This window comes from Xenopus laevis, chromosome 1S (assembly GCF_017654675.1).
Source record: "Xenopus laevis strain J_2021 chromosome 1S, Xenopus_laevis_v10.1, whole genome shotgun sequence".
Taxonomy (NCBI): domain Eukaryota; kingdom Metazoa; phylum Chordata; class Amphibia; order Anura; family Pipidae; genus Xenopus; species Xenopus laevis.
In genome coordinates this window covers 60,904,053-60,910,052 of record NC_054372.1, presented here as the reverse complement: position 1 = coordinate 60,910,052, position 6,000 = coordinate 60,904,053, and the positions used below count along the sequence as shown (strand labels likewise).

Genomic DNA, 6,000 nt, shown 5'->3' with positions numbered 1-6,000 from the left:
ACATAAGCAGCTATAACCTGAGATTCTACAGATCTATGTTTCAGGGTTTTAATAGTTGCTCTCCTGAGCCATAAGCGTATTGATTCCTATTATTTATAATTTAAGCCTTTTGTGGCAGTCTCTGTAATGGAATCTGTATGTTGCCATCACATCTTCAAAATAAATTTACATGAAATGACCGTACTAACATGATGTGCTTTGTACCTAATGTAACACTTTAGGCATAGAAAATACTAATTGACTATAAGTGTTCAAATTAAAAAAAGAAACGGCTTTGATTTTAGGACTTCTCTTGGCATCCATTATTTATACTGATGATGGTGAAATTTTCCACATAACAATCTCAGGCCAAGGGCTATTTACTTTGCACTACCTGGCATTTTGATAGCAGCTACTCAGCCGCAAGCATATACATTGTGTATATATGTAGATTGTGTGACAGCCATGACTACCGTCTGTATTCACACTCAGTCAGGATTTCCAAGTAATGGCTATTATTATAAAGCTGCAACGTAGTAATCACACTACTCTGCTCATCAATGGTTCCTGCCAATCTTATTATAACCTATCTATGCAAAAACAAATTCAAAATGTTTCAAATTTTAAAGGAAAAGAAGTCATTTTCAAAGTAGACCAGAATATTGACAGGTATTCAACCAACCACTGATTGCTGTGCCACCAATCTGAATTTATGCAACTTAAATCATATCAAGTATAAGGTATCGTTTTATATTACGGATAAAAGGAAAATGATATAATGTGATACCAAAATGTAAAAATGGACTCTATGAAAGGTGACCTTTCTGTAATTTGGGGCTTTCTGGATAACTGGTTTCTGGATAAGGTATTATATAGAACTCAGTCAATTTAATCAATAAAAAGCAAAATGATGGCTTACCTGGCAAATCAGAAAACAGAAGAATGCATTCATTAATGCCAGTTGCAAGAAGCCTTAGTCTAAGATGTTGCAAAATGGCCACTCCAATGTGTCCCATGGATGGAATATCTTGTGCAAGGGAAAACATCTGAAAGGCAAATTCATTTTTTTTTTAATGAAGATAGGTAGTATAGGGTATAATCACAAATGGTGTCTCAAGAGTAAGAGGCTGCTATTTTATTAAACATATATAATCCAAACACCACGCATAGGTCTCTAATGCAAAATTATGAACTTTATTTAACGTTTCAGTTCATATTCAAGCCTTCTTCAGGAACCCTCCTCCCACCCCGCACAGTGTAATTAGGCTACCAAAGGGGCACCATGCCATATGCCAGCCTTCTTTTTTAAGGGGCCTATCCAGCCAAGTGTTCCTCCTTTTAGGTCTAACCTGAAGTTTTTTACTACCAATATGTTACGTAAAGGACATGTCAACCCAAAAAATAATGTTTTGCCTGATAAAAGAAAACACAATCATAAGCAACTTTGCCAAACTTTATTACACATTTTCTATATGTTTTAAGCTTTTGTATTGCTATTGAAAGAAGTGTTTGGCTGTCACGTTCTATTCTATGCCCTGGTGGCTCTGGCTTTGGACCCAATGTAATACAAGCCAAAGGATCAACAGACTTGTCTTGGTGAAGGAGACTGTCTTTTGCAACACTGTTTAATAAGCAACTACCAGGAGTTAAGAAAATGCTGCATTCAATAGCAATTACATTTACTAATAACTTTTAAAGCACTGCATTTTTAATAAATTCATATTGGAAAGTTGCTCATAATTGAGTTTTCATGTATTAGCCAAACATTGTTTTTTGGGTTGATATGTCCTTTAAGGTTTGCCCTTTTCTGCTGCCTACTAATGATCTATTTTTCATAAAAAGGGAGACTGGTATCCATGTCTACAATCTTCCACCTTTCAGTCAATGCTTTCTTCATTTCAAAGCTATTATTTTAGCAGATGGTAACCAGGTTGTAAGGCTTCCTTATAATGAGTGCTGCTTAATAAGTCCTCCAATAAAATATAGCAGAAAATAAGCAGAATAATCTGTAGCAGCAAATTTATGGCCCAGTGTGAAAAGTTTTGGTTCAACTGTAGCCCGATCTGTTTTATTTGCTGGAGAGATGCATTGAAAAAAGGATGCTCTAAGGGGTTATTTACTAAACTCAGAATGCAAAAATCCTGAAAAAATTCTTAATTTTTTTTTAAAATTTATTAAACCCCGAAGATGGAAAAGTCCAAATGAGAAAATCGAAGAAAAGTCGAGTATTTAAATCAATGAGAGAAGTCCCAATGATTTTCTGATGTGCGCTGGGTTTCGTGCAACACCCTGAAATTTTTGGAGTTTTCAGGCAAAAAAGCATAAGAAATCGGAGTTTTCGGGTGAAAAATCTGAAAAAATTGTGAAAATCAAATTTTTTCCCGATAGCAAATTTTCGTGAAAATGTAATAATAAATAAGATTAAAAAACCCGAGCGCATTTGATCGGAGTTTGTAGCAGAAAATATTGAGATAAAATCGGACTTAATGTGATAACTGCTTAAACTTGTGGTTGCAATCCACGAAGGACTTTTTTTTTTACACATGCTAGAAATAGTAGAAAAACTTCATGATTCATACTCGGTAACATGCATGATGGACCATGTGGTGTATAGAGCATGGTGCCCCCTGTGGTTTGCACCATGTTGGAAAAGCCTCTAATATATACCCAGAACATATGAACAATCACAGGAGTGCTATCAGGCTAGCCTTTGCTAGTGGGACCTCTGGCTAAACACTGCTTGAGTTTGAAACATATTACCATAATTCAGACACATAAGTATAGATCATATACAGGTGCCAAGCAGAAGAAGGAACCAGGACTTGATGTTATTGAAACAGAATCAATGTGGACTTTCATATTGAACACTCCGGTGCCTAAGGAACACTTCATATGTCTTGCTTTTATTAACTCTTGTTAAGTGGATGTTGTTGAAAAACAAGACTTTGTTAATCATTTTTTGTACAATAGTATTGTTGGTTGGTGTTGTGGAATTATAATTCCCTGACAGAATACTGACTAGATGTTCCATTTTGCTATATGAATATATAAAGTAGTTACAATCTCAATCGAGATTTCTAAATTGGGTTACAATGATAATTATGTCTTCATTTACCTAATGTATTATGCACAACTCAGATGATTTATTTTTCCCCCTTCTCTTTGTTTGAATCAAGACTTTTTAGTGCCATTGATTAATTATTATTGAATGAACTACAGCTAGAGGACAGCAGTAAGGGTAAGGGTAGTATCTATCTCAGATCTATACTGATGTGCTGTGTTTCATTAAAGTTGACACTGAGGGGGTTATTTATTAAAATCACTCATATTTTCTGAAAACTACTCTGACCAAATGCGCACTGATTTTTCCCCCTTATTTATAAATACATTTTCCCAAAAACATGATAAAATCGTGAAAAAATCATCCGGGGACTTCTTTGATCTGATGCCTGAATACCGTGACTTTTTCGGAAATCCAGCAACGGGACATCTGCCATTGACTTCTACATGAACTCGGCAGGCCTGGGTTGGAGAACTTTTTTATTCTGACTTTTAACAGCATCAGGGTTTAATAAATCATGAAAAATTCTAGTTTTTTTCCATGAAAAAAATGTGTTTTTCCCCTTTAAAAGGCCAATGAGAAAAAAATTGGACCTTATTAAATAATCCAGAGTTTTGCTTTCATGCTGATTACATAACACTGCAAAACTTCTGACCAAAAAAATGGAAACTCTTCAGAAAAATCTCTGTTTATACGGATTTATGCTGCTCCAGTTTGGCTTGGGTTTCAGTCAACAATCTGTGCAAATTTAGAAATGCTGAAACTTGTTCAAATGTTAGTCTTTTCACAAAGCCAAATATGCAGTGTTGATATACAATATATTTGTAGCAAGAATATAATCTTGAACACTGCGCTGGCAAAGATCAGAGGACCAGAAGTAAAGCCCAGTTGATCAAAGGAGAAATGGCAATGTATTTGTAACGGGACATAACACTTGTGCATAGAAAATGGATCAAGTTCATTGTTAAGTACAGCTGGAAAATAACTGTCAGCTGAAAGCATGGGTAAATCTCCAAACTGACTTTGAACTTGTTGGGAGCGTATAATGGTACATGGGCAGTCAGCCATGGTTAATCCTCTTGGTTGATCAAAATTGAATCAAATGTTTTCAAATGGAAAATTGTATAGTATGCACGTGTGTGTGTGTGGCCACTGACTGACGGCAAAGTTATAAGTAGCTGCAACTTTCTTTAAAACTGCTCAGAGGCCAAATGATCACACTTGTGCAATTCAGACCATGTAAAATAAGAACCTGTCTGTGAATACACAGTGCTATCTCTTCTATATCAGGTAATTCTATTATTTTTGTTGGATGAATGCATAATTTTATAAAGTCATTTATCAACACTCTGCAAATTTGCCCATGGGCAGTAACCCAAATTTCTGCATTCATTGTTCTACTTGCAACTGGGTTTAAAGCTAATCACTGATTGGTTGCTATGGGTAACTGCCTGTGGGCAAATTTGCCCAGTGTTGAATGAGCCACAGGTCTAATAACACATAACACCAAATAAGATATTTGCTTTCAAACCTGCGTCGAATCAATTGGAGCTGCTGACTGGCTTCTATAGGTTACTAGTCTTGGTGCAAACTTTGTGACTTTTAATACATTACACATTTATCCAATTCATAACAATATAATTACATGGCATAGCTGAAGAGCTAAGCCAGCCACAGATATGGCAAAAAGGAATATTAGATCAGCAAAGAATAATCCTTCAGCAATTAATAAATTGTATAGAGACTGAAAACAAGAGAAGGGGCATTGGAGTGAACTATTGGAAGCTTGGATATTAAAGGCTTAGGGGGAATATATTGCAGATTAGTATCAGTCTGATGGGATCATGATAGTCTTTATCAAGGGAGAGTTAAGGGCCCTTTAGTACAGGAGTCCCCGACCTTTTTTACCTGTGAGCCACATTCAAATATAAAAAGAGTTGGGGAGCTACTCAAGCATGAAAAGGTCCCTGGGGGTGCCAGTTAAGGGCTGTGATTGGCTATTCGGTAGCCCCTATGTGGACTGGCAGCCTACAGAAGGCTCGTTTTGCAGTACACTTTTTTTTTTTATGCAAAACTTGCCTCCAAGCCTGGAATTCAAAATAAGCACCTACAATACAATACAATTATATGAGGTTTTGACCTAACCAGTTAGGTACACACTCTCCTTTCCTACCCAACGTCTACTCAATAAAGTCTTCCACTTACTAACTGCCAGCCTGCACCCAGAATACATAGCAGTAATATAAACCCAGTGAACCCCACCATGGAAAAAAACACAGAAACAAAACAACACAAATAAAACAAAAAGCTACTCTGAGCCAAATGTAAGCCTTAGGGCTAAGGTACATGGAGTGTATTCTTTACTGGCATGATTTCAGCTAGAAGAGTAGTACCTAAAAATACCCATGCATCCTGGTATTGGCTTTAATGGAAATATCCCAACACAGCTGTTGGTTTTAGGCCAAAAGCCGCCCCCCCCCCATCTGACCAGTGTGTTCTGGCCAAAGACTGTCTGATATTAACAATATAATGCTATACATACAAGCATAACATAATATAACCCTCATAAAAACAAGCCTTTGAAAATCTATTCAGAACTACAATGTATCAAATGACTTTATATTTAATAAATGTATGATTTGGAATGGAACAGAGTGCACGCTTGTGACAGTTGCTGAACTATGGGGCACTGTAATGCAGCTACAACTATAATCGCTTGCAATGAAGATTTCTTCTCCAAAGCATGCACATAACATCAAGATGTAAAGAGTTTATTGATTTCTAAGGATGTTTAATTGTGGGCCTGGGAAGCATTCGTCTTGGTTTTTATACATCCTATTAAAGCTTCTCTTGCAGGACCATTATTTCAATTGTATTTTAAAGGGGGAGGAAACTGCCAGTAAAAGAGTTTTTGACTAATGGTAAATGAACAGCAGACAAGATCTTGTTCATACGCTCAC

The 6,000-nt window shown here is 36.3% G+C and overlaps 1 pseudogene; it reads right to left on the bottom strand.

Annotated features, from left to right (window-relative positions):
* Positions 1–740: 740 nt before the first annotated feature.
* Positions 741–6,000, bottom strand: part of LOC108704442 — a 71,540-nt pseudogene continuing 66,280 nt past the window's right edge.